Consider the following 13,754-nt stretch of genomic DNA (forward strand, 5'->3'; position numbering starts at 1 on the left):
TTTTCCAGGACCGTTCCATCATGCCCCAAATTGGCCAGTCCCAGTGATAATGGAGCTAGTGGTACATAATTCAATGGGGAATTCTTTTTATTTTTGCTTTAGTTTCTAGTGGATTCATGTCTTCTAAATTCTTGTGTAATGTTTGCCAGAGAAAGAAATTTAAGCTAATTGACAAAAGTTTTGGCTAATTCTATGGAGAATGTTAAGAAATGTTTTTAAATGGATATGGTTATCAATCATGGCAAATTAGGGAAAAAAAGAGGGCCCTGAGGAGCACCTGAGCACCTGAGTACTGAGCTACACCTGAGTTTTGAGGAGTATCTGTTCTCTGTGGCGCAATGGATAGCGCATTGGACTTCTAGGTGTATGAAGACATTCAAAGGTTGTGGGTTCGAGTCCCACCAGAGTCGTACTTATGTGACATCATTTGACTAATTTAAAGGATGAAATGAAACAAAAAAGGAAAGGAAATGCCTCTATCAGGTGAACTTGATGAAGCTGTTAGTCTTCAAAGATGGGGGTTTTGTCCTACTGGAGTTAAGTTCCCTTCTATCTGTGGTGTTGCTACTTAATAGCTTCATCCCAATGTTCCCACACAATGACAGTCTCATGATGTGAGAACTTGAAATAAGATATTGGTTTTCCAGGACCGTTTCATCATGCCCCAAATTGGCCAGCTACACCTGAGTGTTGAGTAGTATCTGGGCTCTGTGGCGCAATGGATAGCGCGTTGGACTTCTAGGTGTATGAAGACTTTCAAAGGTTGTGGGTTCGAATCCCACCAGAGTCATACTTATGTGACATCATTTGACTAATTTAAAGGATGAAATGAAAATGAAACAAAAAAGTAAAGGAAATTCCTCTATCCGGTGAACTTGATGAAGTTAGTCTTCAAAAATGTGGGTTTTGTCCTACTGCAGTTAAGTTCCCTTCTATCTGTGGTGTTGCTACTTAAAAGCTTCATCCCAATGTTTCCACACAATGACAGTCTCATGATGTGAGAACTTGAAACAAGATATTGTTTTTCCAAGACCGTTCCATCTCACCCCAAATTGGCCAGTCCAAGTGATAATGGAGCTAGTGGTACATAATTCAATTGGGAATTATTTTTATTTTTGCTTTCGTTTCTAGTGGATTCATGTCTTCTAAATTCTTGTATAATGTTTGCCAGAGAAAGAAATTTAAGCTAATTGACAAAAGTTTTGGCTAATTCTATGGAGAATGTTATCAATCATGGCAAATTAGGGAAAAAAAGAGGGCCCTGAGGAGCACCTTCGTACTGAGCTACGCCTAAAACAAGATATTGGTTTTCCAGGACCGTTCCATCATGCCCCAAATTGGCCAGTCCCAGTGATAATGGAGTTAGTGGTACATAATTCAATGGGGAAATCTTTTTATTTTTGCTTTAGTTTCTAGTGGATTCATGCCTTCTAAATTCTTGTGTAATGTTTGCCAGAGAAAGAAATTTAAGCTAATTGACAAAAGTTTTGGCTAATTCTATGGAGAATGTTAAGAAATGTTTTTAAATGGATATGGTTATCAATCATGGCAAATTAGGGGAAAAAAAGAGGGCCCTGAGGAGCACCTGAGCACCTGAGTACTGAGCTACACCTGAGTATTGAGGAGTATCTGGGCTCTGTGGCGCAATGGATAGCGCATTGGACTTCTAGGTGTATGAAGATATTCAAAGATTGTGGGTTCGAGTCCGACCAGAGTCGTACTTATGTGACATCATTTGACTAATTTAAAGGATGAAATGAAACAAAAAAGGAAAGGAAATGCCTCTATCAAGTGAACTTGATGAAGCTGTTACTCTTCAAAGATGGGGGTTTTGTCCTACTGGAGTAAAGTTCCCTTCTATCTGTGGTGTTGCTACTTAATAGCTTCATCCCAATGTTCTCACACAATGACAGTCTCATGATGTGAGAACTTGAAACAAGATATTGGTTTTCCAGGACCGTTTCATCATGCCCCAAATTGGCCAGTCCAAGTTATAATGGAGTTAGTGGTACATAATTCAATGGGGAATTCTTTTTATTTTTGCTTCAGATCCTAGTGGATTCATGTCTTCTAATTTCTTGTGTAATGTTTGCCAGAGAAAGAAATTTAAGCTAATTGACAAAAGTTTTGGCTAATTCTATGGAGAATGTTAAGAAATGTTTTTAAATGGATATGGTTATCAATCATGGCAAATTAGGGAAAAAAAAGAGGACCCTGAGGAGCACCTGAGTACTGAGCTACTCCTGAGCCTTGAGGAATATCAGGGCTCTGTGGCGCAATGGATAGCGCATTGGACTTCTAGGTGTATGAAGACATTCAAAGGTTGTGGGTTCGAGTCCCACCAGAGTCGTACTTATGTGACATCATTTGACTAATTTAAAGGATGAAATGAAAATGAAACAAAAAGGAAAGGAAATTCCTCTATCAGGTGAACTTGATGAAGCTGTTAGTCTTCAAAGATGGGGGTTTTGTCCTACTGGAGTAAAGTTCCCTTCTATCTGTGGTGTTGCTACTTAATAGCTTCATCCCAATGTTCCCACACAATGACAGTCTCATGATGTGAGAACTTGAAACAAGATATTGGTTTTCCAGGACCGTTTCATCATGCCCCAAATTGGCCAGCTACACCTGAGTATGGAGTAGTATCTGGGCTCTGTGGCGCAATGGATAGCGTGTTGGACTTCTAGGTGTATGAAGACTTTCAAAGGTTGTGGGTTCGAATCCCACCAGAGTCATACTTATGTGACATCATTTGACTAATTTAAAGGATGAAATGAAAATGAAACAAAAAAGTAAAGGAAATTCCTCTATCCGGTGAACTTGATGAAGTTAGTCTTCAAAAATGTGGGTTTTGTCCTACTGCAGTTAAGTTCCCTTCTATCTGTGGTGTTGCTACTTAAAAGCTTCATCCCAATGTTTCCACACAATGACAGTCTCATGATGTGAGAACTTGAAACAAGATATTGTTTTTCCAAGACCGTTCCATCTCACCCCAAATTGGCCAGTCCAAGTGATAATGGAGCTAGTGGTACATAATTCAATTGGGAATTATTTTTATTTTTGCTTTAGTTTCTAGTGGATTCATGTCTTCTAAATTCTTGTATAATGTTTGCCAGAGAAAGAAATTTAAGCTAATTGACAAAAGTTTTGGCTAATTCTATGGAGAATGTTATCAATCATGGCAAATTAGGGAAAAAAGAGGGCCCTGAGGAGCACCTTCGTACTGAGCTACACCTGAAACAAGATATTGGTTTTCCAGGACCGTTCCATCATGCCCCAAATTGGCCAGTCCCAGTGATAATGGAGCTAGTGGTACATAATTCAATGGGGAATTCTTTTTATTTTTGCTTTAGTTTCTAGTGGATTCATGTCTTCTAAATTCTTGTGTAATGTTTGCCAGAGAAAGAAATTTAAGCTAATTGACAAAAGTTTTGGCTAATTCTATGGAGAATGTTAAGAAATGTTTTTAAATGGATATGGTTATCAATCATGGCAAATTAGGGGAAAAAAAGAGGGCCCTGAGGAGCACCTGAGCACCTGAGTACTGAGCTACACCTGAGTATTGAGCAATATCAGGGCTCTGTGGCGCAATGGATAGCGCATTGGACTTCTAGGTGTATGAAGACATTCAAAGGTTGTGGGTTCGAGTCCCACCAGAGTCGTACTTATGTGACATCATTTGACTAATTTAAAGGATGAAATGAAACAAAAAATGAAAGGAAATGCCTCTATCAGGTGAACTTGATGAAGCTGTTAGTCTTCAAAGATGGGGGTTTTGTCCTACTGGAGTTAAGTTCCCTTCTATCTGTGGTGTTGCTACTTAATAGCTTCATCCCAATGTTCTCACACAATGACAGTCTCATGATGTGAGAACTTGAAACAAGATATTGGTTTTCCAGGACCGTTTCATCATGCCCCAAATTGGCCAGTCCAAGTTATAATGGAGTTAGTGGTACATAATTCAATGGGGAATTCTTTTTATTTTTGCTTCAGATCCTAGTGGATTCATGTCTTCTAATTTCTTGTGTAATGTTTGCCAGAGAAAGAAATTTAAGCTAATTGACAAAAGTTTTGGCTAATTCTATGGAGAATGTTAAGAAATGTTTTTAAATGGATATGGTTATCAATCATGGCAAATTAGGGAAAAAAAGAGGACCCTGAGGAGCACCTGAGTACAGAGGTACTCCTGAGCATTGAGGTATATCAGGGCTCTGTGGCGCAATGGATAGCGCATTGGACTTCTAGGTGTATGAAGACATTCAAAGGTTGTGGGTTCGAGTCCCACCAGAGTCGTACTTATGTGACATCATTTGACTAATTTAAAGGATGAAATGAAAATGAAACAAAAAAGGAAAGGAAATTCCTCTATCAGGTGTACTTGATGAAGCTGTTAGTCTTCAAAGATGGGGGTTTTGTCCTACTGGAGTTAAGTTCCCTTTTATCTGTGGTGTTGCTACTTAATAGCTTCATCCCAATGTTCCCACACAATGACAGTCTCATGATGTGAGAACTTGAAACAAGATATTGGTTTTCCAGGACCGTTTCATCATGCCCCAAATTGGCCAGTCCAAGTGATAATGGAGTTAGTGGTACATAATTATATGGGGAATTCTTTTTATTTTTGCTTCAGATCCTAGTGGATTCATGTCTTCTAATTTCTTGTGTAATGTTTGCCAGAGAAAGAAATTTAAGCTAATTGACAAAAGTTTTGGCTAATTCTATGGAGAATGTTAAGAAATGTTTTTAAATGGATATGGTTATCAATCATGGCAAATTAGGGAAAAAAACAGAGTTCCCTGAGGAGCACCTGAGTACTGAGCTACACCTGAGTATTGAGGAGTATCTGGGCTCAGTGGCGCAATGGATAGCGCATTGGACTTCTAGGTGTATGAAGACATTCAAAGGTTTTGGGTTCAAATCCCACCAGAGTTATACTTATGTGACATCATTTGACTAATTTAAAGGATGAAATGAAAATGAAACAAAAAAGTAAAGGAAATTCCTCTATCCGGTGAACTTGATGATGTTAGTCTTCAAAAATGTGGGTTTTGTCCTACTGCAGTTAAGTTCCCTTCTATCTGTGGTGTTGCTACTTAAAAGCTTCATCCCAATGTTTCCACACAATGACAGTCTCATGATGTGAGAACTTGAAAGAAGATATTGTTTTTCCAAGACCGTTCCATCTCACCCCAAATTGGCCAGTCCAAGTGATAATGGAGCTAGTGGTACATAATTCAATTGGGAATTATTTTTATTTTTGCTTTAGTTTCTAGTGGATTCATGTCTTCTAAATTCTTGTATAATGTTTGCCAGAGAAAGAAATTTAAGCTAATTGACAAAAGTTTTGGCTAATTCTATGGAGAATGTTATCAATCATGGCAAATTAGGGAAAAAAAGAGGGCCCTGAGGAGCACCTTCGTACTGAGCTACACCTGAAACAAGATATTGGTTTTCCAGGACCGTTCCATCATGCCCCAAATTGGCCAGTCCCAGTGATAATGGAGCTAGTGGTACATAATTCAATGGGGAATTCTTTTTATTTTTGCTTTAGTTTCTAGTGGATTCATGTCTTCTAAATTCTTGTGTAATGTTTGCCAGAGAAAGAAATTTAAGCTAATTGACAAAAGTTTTGGCTAATTCTATGGAGAATGTTAAGAAATGTTTTTAAATGGATATGGTTATCAATCATGGCAAATTAGGGAAAAAAAGAGGGCCCTGAGGAGCACCTGAGCACCTGAGTACTGAGCTACACCTGAGTTTTGAGGAGTATCTGTTCTCTGTGGCGCAATGGATAGCGCATTGGACTTCTAGGTGTATGAAGACATTCAAAGGTTGTGGGTTCGAGTCCCACCAGAGTCGTACTTATGTGACATCATTTGACTAATTTAAAGGATGAAATGAAACAAAAAAGGAAAGGAAATGCCTCTATCAGGTGAACTTGATGAAGCTGTTAGTCTTCAAAGATGGGGGTTTTGTCCTACTGGAGTTAAGTTCCCTTCTATCTGTGGTGTTGCTACTTAATAGCTTCATCCCAATGTTCCCACACAATGACAGTCTCATGATGTGAGAACTTGAAATAAGATATTGGTTTTCCAGGACCGTTTCATCATGCCCCAAATTGGCCAGCTACACCTGAGTGTTGAGTAGTATCTGGGCTCTGTGGCGCAATGGATAGCGCGTTGGACTTCTAGGTGTATGAAGACTTTCAAAGGTTGTGGGTTCGAATCCCACCAGAGTCATACTTATGTGACATCATTTGACTAATTTAAAGGATGAAATGAAAATGAAACAAAAAAGTAAAGGAAATTCCTCTATCCGGTGAACTTGATGAAGTTAGTCTTCAAAAATGTGGGTTTTGTCCTACTGCAGTTAAGTTCCCTTCTATCTGTGGTGTTGCTACTTAAAAGCTTCATCCCAATGTTTCCACACAATGACAGTCTCATGATGTGAGAACTTGAAACAAGATATTGTTTTTCCAAGACCGTTCCATCTCACCCCAAATTGGCCAGTCCAAGTGATAATGGAGCTAGTGGTACATAATTCAATTGGGAATTATTTTTATTTTTGCTTTCGTTTCTAGTGGATTCATGTCTTCTAAATTCTTGTATAATGTTTGCCAGAGAAAGAAATTTAAGCTAATTGACAAAAGTTTTGGCTAATTCTATGGAGAATGTTATCAATCATGGCAAATTAGGGAAAAAAAGAGGGCCCTGAGGAGCACCTTCGTACTGAGCTACGCCTAAAACAAGATATTGGTTTTCCAGGACCGTTCCATCATGCCCCAAATTGGCCAGTCCCAGTGATAATGGAGTTAGTGGTACATAATTCAATGGGGAAATCTTTTTATTTTTGCTTTAGTTTCTAGTGGATTCATGCCTTCTAAATTCTTGTGTAATGTTTGCCAGAGAAAGAAATTTAAGCTAATTGACAAAAGTTTTGGCTAATTCTATGGAGAATGTTAAGAAATGTTTTTAAATGGATATGGTTATCAATCATGGCAAATTAGGGGAAAAAAAGAGGGCCCTGAGGAGCACCTGAGCACCTGACTACTGAGCTACACCTGAGTATTGAGGAGTATCTGGGCTCTGTGGCGCAATGGATAGCGCATTGGACTTCTAGGTGTATGAAGATATTCAAAGGTTGTGGGTTCGAGTCCGACCAGAGTCGTACTTATGTGACATCATTTGACTAATTTAAAGGATGAAATGAAACAAAAAAGGAAAGGAAATGCCTCTATCAAGTGAACTTGATGAAGCTGTTAGTCTTCAAAGATGGGGGTTTTGTCCTACTGGAGTAAAGTTCCCTTCTATCTGTGGTGTTGCTACTTAATAGCTTCATCCCAATGTTCTCACACAATGACAGTCTCATGATGTGAGAACTTGAAACAAGATATTGGTTTTCCAGGACCGTTTCATCATGCCCCAAATTGGCCAGTCCAAGTTATAATGGAGTTAGTGGTACATAATTCAATGGGGAATTCTTTTTATTTTTGCTTCAGATCCTAGTGGATTCATGTCTTCTAATTTCTTGTGTAATGTTTGCCAGAGAAAGAAATTTAAGCTAATTGACAAAAGTTTTGGCTAATTCTATGGAGAATGTTAAGAAATGTTTTTAAATGGATATGGTTATCAATCATGGCAAATTAGGGAAAAAAAGAGGACCCTGAGGAGCACCTGAGTACTGAGCTACTCCTGAGCCTTGAGGAATATCAGGGCTCTGTGGCGCAATGGATAGCGCATTGGACTTCTAGGTGTATGAAGACATTCAAAGGTTGTGGGTTCGAGTCCCACCAGAGTCGTACTTATGTGACATCATTTGACTAATTTAAAGGATGAAATGAAAATGAAACAAAAAAGGAAAGGAAATTCCTCTATCAGGTGAACTTGATGAAGCTGTTAGTCTTCAAAGATGGGGGTTTTGTCCTACTGGAGTAAAGTTCCCTTCTATCTGTGGTGTTGCTACTTAATAGCTTCATCCCAATGTTCCCACACAATGACAGTCTCATGATGTGAGAACTTGAAACAAGATATTGGTTTTCCAGGACCGTTTCATCATGCCCCAAATTGGCCAGCTACACCTGAGTATGGAGTAGTATCTGGGCTCTGTGGCGCAATGGATAGCGTGTTGGACTTCTAGGTGTATGAAGACTTTCAAAGGTTGTGGGTTCGAATCCCACCAGAGTCATACTTATGTGACATCATTTGACTAATTTAAAGGATGAAATGAAAATGAAACAAAAAAGTAAAGGAAATTCCTCTATCCGGTGAACTTGATGAAGTTAGTCTTCAAAAATGTGGGTTTTGTCCTACTGCAGTTAAGTTCCCTTCTATCTGTGGTGTTGCTACTTAAAAGCTTCATCCCAATGTTTCCACACAATGACAGTCTCATGATGTGAGAACTTGAAACAAGATATTGTTTTTCCAAGACCGTTCCATCTCACCCCAAATTGGCCAGTCCAAGTGATAATGGAGCTAGTGGTACATAATTCAATTGGGAATTATTTTTATTTTTGCTTTAGTTTCTAGTGGATTCATGTCTTCTAAATTCTTGTATAATGTTTGCCAGAGAAAGAAATTTAAGCTAATTGACAAAAGTTTTGGCTAATTCTATGGAGAATGTTATCAATCATGGCAAATTAGGGAAAAAAAGAGGGCCCTGAGGAGCACCTTCGTACTGAGCTACACCTGAAACAAGATATTGGTTTTCCAGGACCGTTCCATCATGCCCCAAATTGGCCAGTCCCAGTGATAATGGAGCTAGTGGTACATAATTCAATGGGGAATTCTTTTTATTTTTGCTTTAGTTTCTAGTGGATTCATGTCTTCTAAATTCTTGTGTAATGTTTGCCAGAGAAAGAAATTTAAGCTAATTGACAAAAGTTTTGGCTAATTCTATGGAGAATGTTAAGAAATGTTTTTAAATGGATATGGTTATCAATCATGGCAAATTAGGGGAAAAAAAGAGGGCCCTGAGGAGCACCTGAGCACCTGAGTACTGAGCTACACCTGAGTATTGAGCAATATCAGGGCTCTGTGGCGCAATGGATAGCGCATTGGACTTCTAGGTGTATGAAGACATTCAAAGGTTGTGGGTTCGAGTCCCACCAGAGTCGTACTTATGTGACATCATTTGACTAATTTAAAGGATGAAATGAAACAAAAAAGGAAAGGAAATGCCTCTATCAGGTGAACTTGATGAAGCTGTTAGTCTTCAAAGATGGGGGTTTTGTCCTACTGGAGTTAAGTTCCCTTCTATCTGTGGTGTTGCTACTTAATAGCTTCATCCCAATGTTCTCACACAATGACAGTCTCATGATGTGAGAACTTGAAACAAGATATTGGTTTTCCAGGACCGTTTCATCATGCCCCAAATTGGCCAGTCCAAGTTATAATGGAGTTAGTGGTACATAATTCAATGGGGAATTCTTTTTATTTTTGCTTCAGATCCTAGTGGATTCATGTCTTCTAATTTCTTGTGTAATGTTTGCCAGAGAAAGAAATTTAAGCTAATTGACAAAAGTTTTGGCTAATTCTATGGAGAATGTTAAGAAATGTTTTTAAATGGATATGGTTATCAATCATGGCAAATTAGGGAAAAAAAGAGGACCCTGAGGAGCACCTGAGTACTGAGGTACTCCTGAGCATTGAGGAATATCAGGGCTCTGTGGCGCAATGGATAGCGCATTGGACTTCTCGGTATATGAAGACATTCAAAGGTTGTGGGTTCGAGTCCCACCAGAGTCGTACTTATATGACATCATTTGACTAATTTAAAGGATGAAATGAAACAAAAAAGGAAAGGAAATGCCTCTATCAGGTGAACTTGATGAAGCTGTTAGTCTTCAAAGATGGGGGTTTTGTCCTACTGGAGTTAAGTTCCCTTCTATCTGTGGTGTTGCTACTTAATAGCTTCATCCCAATGTTCTCACACAATGACAGTCTCATGATGTGAGAACTTGAAACAAGATATTGGTTTTCCAGGACCGTTTCATCATGCCCCAAATTGGCCAGTCCAAGTTATAATGGAGTTAGTGGTACATAATTCAATGGGGAATTCTTTTTATTTTTGCTTCAGATCCTAGTGGATTCATGTCTTCTAATTTCTTGTGTAATGTTTGCCAGAGAAAGAAATTTAAGCTAATTGACAAAAGTTTTGGCTAATTCTATGGAGAATGTTAAGAAATGTTTTTAAATGGATATGGTTATCAATCATGGCAAATTAGGGAAAAAAAGAGGACCCTGAGGAGCACCTGAGTACAGAGGTACTCCTGAGCATTGAGGAATATCAGGGCTCTGTGGCGCAATGGATAGCGCATTGGACTTCTAGGTGTATGAAGACATTCAAAGGTTGTGGGTTCGAGTCCCACCAGAGTCGTACTTATGTGACATCATTTGACTAATTTAAAGGATGAAATGAAAATGAAACAAAAAAGGAAAGGAAATTCCTCTATCAGGTGTACTTGATGAAGCTGTTAGTCTTCAAAGATGGGGGTTTTGTCCTACTGGAGTTAAGTTCCCTTTTATCTGTGGTGTTGCTACTTAATAGCTTCATCCCAATGTTCCCACACAATGACAGTCTCATGATGTGAGAACTTGAAACAAGATATTGGTTTTCCAGGACCGTTTCATCATGCCCCAAATTGGCCAGTCCAAGTGATAATGGAGTTAGTGGTACATAATTATATGGGGAATTCTTTTTATTTTTGCTTCAGATCCTGGTGGATTCATGTCTTCTAATTTCTTGTGTAATGTTTGCCAGAGAAAGAAATTTAAGCTAATTGACAAAAGTTTTGGCTAATTCTATGGAGAATGTTAAGAAATGTTTTTAAATGGATATGGTTATCAATCATGGCAAATTAGGGAAAAAAAAGAGTTCCCTGAGGAGCACCTGAGTACTGAGCTACACCTGAGTATTGAGGAGTATCTGGGCTCAGTGGCGCAATGGATAGCGCATTGGACTTCTAGGTGTATGAAGACATTCAATGGTTTTGGGTTCAAATCCCACCAGAGTTATACTTATGTGACATCATTTGACTAATTTAAAGGATGAAATGAAAATGAAACAAAAAAGTAAAGGAAATTCCTCTATCCGGTGAACTTGATGAAGTTAGTCTTCAAAAATGTGGGTTTTGTCCTACTGCAGTTAAGTTCCCTTCTATCTGTGGTGTTGCTACTTAAAAGCTTCATCCCAATGTTTCCACACAATGACAGTCTCATGATGTGAGAACTTGAAACAAGATATTGTTTTTCCAAGACCGTTCCATCTCACCCCAAATTGGCCAGTCCAAGTGATAATGGAGCTAGTGGTACATAATTCAATTGGGAATTATTTTTATTTTTGCTTTCGTTTCTAGTGGATTCATGTCTTCTAAATTCTTGTATAATGTTTGCCAGAGAAAGAAATTTAAGCTAATTGACAAAAGTTTTGGCTAATTCTATGGAGAATGTTATCAATCATGGCAAATTAGGGAAAAAAAGAGGGCCCTGAGGAGCACCTTCGTACTGAGCTACACCTGAAACAAGATATTGGTTTTCCAGGACCGTTCCATCATGCCCCAAATTGGCCAGTCCCAGTGATAATGGAGCTAGTGGTACATAATTCAATGGGGAATTCTTTTTATTTTTGCTTTAGTTTCTAGTGGATTCATGTCTTCTAAATTCTTGTGTAATGTTTGCCAGAGAAAGAAATTTAAGCTAATTGACAAAAGTTTTGGCTAATTCTATGGAGAATGTTAAGAAATGTTTTTAAATGGATATGGTTATCAATCATGGCAAATTAGGGAAAAAAAGAGGGCCCTGAGGAGCACCTGAGCACCTGAGTACTGAGCTACACCTGAGTTTTGAGGAGTATCTGTTCTCTGTGGCGCAATGGATAGCGCATTGGACTTCTAGGTGTATGAAGACATTCAAAGGTTGTGGGTTCGAGTCCCACCAGAGTCGTACTTATGTGACATCATTTGACTAATTTAAAGGATGAAATGAAAATGAAACAAAAAAGGAAAGGAAATTCCTCTATCAGGTGTACTTGATGAAGCTGTTAGTCTTCAAAGATGGGGGTTTTGTCCTACTGGAGTTAAGTTCCCTTTTATCTGTGGTGTTGCTACTTAATAGCTTCATCCCAATGTTCCCACACAATGACAGTCTCATGATGTGAGAACTTGAAACAAGATATTGGTTTTCCAGGACCGTTTCATCATGCCCCAAATTGGCCAGTCCAAGTGATAATGGAGTTAGTGGTACATAATTATATGGGGAATTCTTTTTATTTTTGCTTCAGATCCTGGTGGATTCATGTCTTCTAATTTCTTGTGTAATGTTTGCCAGAGAAAGAAATTTAAGCTAATTGACAAAAGTTTTGGCTAATTCTATGGAGAATGTTAAGAAATGTTTTTAAATGGATATGGTTATCAATCATGGCAAATTAGGGAAAAAAAAGAGTTCCCTGAGGAGCACCTGAGTACTGAGCTACACCTGAGTAATGAGGAGTATCTGGGCTCAGTGGCGCAATGGATAGCGCATTGGACTTCTAGGTGTATGAAGACATTCAATGGTTTTGGGTTCAAATCCCACCAGAGTTATACTTATGTGACATCATTTGACTAATTTAAAGGATGAAATGAAAATGAAACAAAAAAGTAAAGGAAATTCCTCTATCCGGTGAACTTGATGAAGTTAGTCTTCAAAAATGTGGGTTTTGTCCTACTGCAGTTAAGTTCCCTTCTATCTGTGGTGTTGCTACTTAAAAGCTTCATCCCAATGTTTCCACACAATGACAGTCTCATGATGTGAGAACTTGAAAGAAGATATTGTTTTTCCAAGACCGTTCCATCTCACCCCAAATTGGCCAGTCCAAGTGATAATGGAGCTAGTGGTACATAATTCAATTGGGAATTATTTTTATTTTTGCTTTAGTTTCTAGTGGATTCATGTCTTCTAAATTCTTGTATAATGTTTGCCAGAGAAAGAAATTTAAGCTAATTGACAAAAGTTTTGGCTAATTCTATGGAGAATGTTATCAATCATGGCAAATTAGGGAAAAAAAGAGGGCCCTGAGGAGCACCTTCGTACTGAGCTACACCTGAAACAAGATATTGGTTTTCCAGGACCGTTCCATCATGCCCCAAATTGGCCAGTCCCAGTGATAATGGAGCTAGTGGTACATAATTCAATGGGGAATTCTTTTTATTTTTGCTTTAGTTTCTAGTGGATTCATGTCTTCTAAATTCTTGTGTAATGTTTGCCAGAGAAAGAAATTTAAGCTAATTGACAAAAGTTTTGGCTAATTCTATGGAGAATGTTAAGAAATGTTTTTAAATGGATATGGTTATCAATCATGGCAAATTAGGGAAAAAAGAGGGCCCTGAGGAGCACCTGAGCACCTGAGTACTGAGCTACACCTGAGTTTTGAGGAGTATCTGTTCTCTGTGGCGCAATGGATAGCGCATTGGACTTCTAGGTGTATGAAGACATTCAAAGGTTGTGGGTTCGAGTCCCACCAGAGTCGTACTTATGTGACATCATTTGACTAATTTAAAGGATGAAATGAAACAAAAAAGGAAAGGAAATGCCTCTATCAGGTGAACTTGATGAAGCTGTTAGTCTTCAAAGATGGGGGTTTTGTCCTACTGGAGTTAAGTTCCCTTCTATCTGTTATGTTGCTACTTAATAGCTTCATCCCAATGTTCCCACACAATGACAGTCTCATGATGTGAGAACTTGAAACAAGATATTGGTTTTCCAGGACCGTTTCATCAT

General features: G+C 38.5%; 8 non-coding genes across 8 annotated transcripts; all 8 read left to right on the forward strand.

The window, feature by feature from the left end:
* The first annotated feature begins 704 nt into the window (after window positions 1–704).
* On the forward strand, window positions 705–790 carry trnar-ucu. Its single transcript is given in 2 exon segments — window positions 705–741; window positions 755–790. It is a non-coding gene; the product is annotated as a tRNA-Arg (tRNA).
* A 1,474-nt stretch (window positions 791–2,264) lies between these two features.
* On the forward strand, window positions 2,265–2,350 carry trnar-ucu. Its single transcript is given in 2 exon segments — window positions 2,265–2,301; window positions 2,315–2,350. It is a non-coding gene; the product is annotated as a tRNA-Arg (tRNA).
* Window positions 2,351–3,576: 1,226 nt separating this feature from the next.
* Window positions 3,577–3,662, forward strand: trnar-ucu. The gene is given in 2 exon segments: window positions 3,577–3,613; window positions 3,627–3,662. It is a non-coding gene; the product is annotated as a tRNA-Arg (tRNA).
* A 545-nt stretch (window positions 3,663–4,207) lies between these two features.
* trnar-ucu lies at window positions 4,208–4,293 on the forward strand. Its single transcript is given in 2 exon segments — window positions 4,208–4,244; window positions 4,258–4,293. It is a non-coding gene; the product is annotated as a tRNA-Arg (tRNA).
* A 1,860-nt stretch (window positions 4,294–6,153) lies between these two features.
* On the forward strand, window positions 6,154–6,239 carry trnar-ucu. Its single transcript is given in 2 exon segments — window positions 6,154–6,190; window positions 6,204–6,239. It is a non-coding gene; the product is annotated as a tRNA-Arg (tRNA).
* A 1,473-nt stretch (window positions 6,240–7,712) lies between these two features.
* Window positions 7,713–7,798, forward strand: trnar-ucu. The gene is given in 2 exon segments: window positions 7,713–7,749; window positions 7,763–7,798. It is a non-coding gene; the product is annotated as a tRNA-Arg (tRNA).
* Window positions 7,799–9,026: 1,228 nt separating this feature from the next.
* On the forward strand, window positions 9,027–9,112 carry trnar-ucu. The gene is given in 2 exon segments: window positions 9,027–9,063; window positions 9,077–9,112. It is a non-coding gene; the product is annotated as a tRNA-Arg (tRNA).
* Window positions 9,113–10,288: 1,176 nt separating this feature from the next.
* Window positions 10,289–10,374, forward strand: trnar-ucu. The gene is given in 2 exon segments: window positions 10,289–10,325; window positions 10,339–10,374. It is a non-coding gene; the product is annotated as a tRNA-Arg (tRNA).
* Window positions 10,375–13,754: the final 3,380 nt, after the last annotated feature.

The sequence above is a fragment of the Xenopus laevis genome, chromosome 9_10L (assembly GCF_017654675.1).
Source record: "Xenopus laevis strain J_2021 chromosome 9_10L, Xenopus_laevis_v10.1, whole genome shotgun sequence".
Classification (NCBI taxonomy): Eukaryota; Metazoa; Chordata; class Amphibia; order Anura; family Pipidae; genus Xenopus; species Xenopus laevis.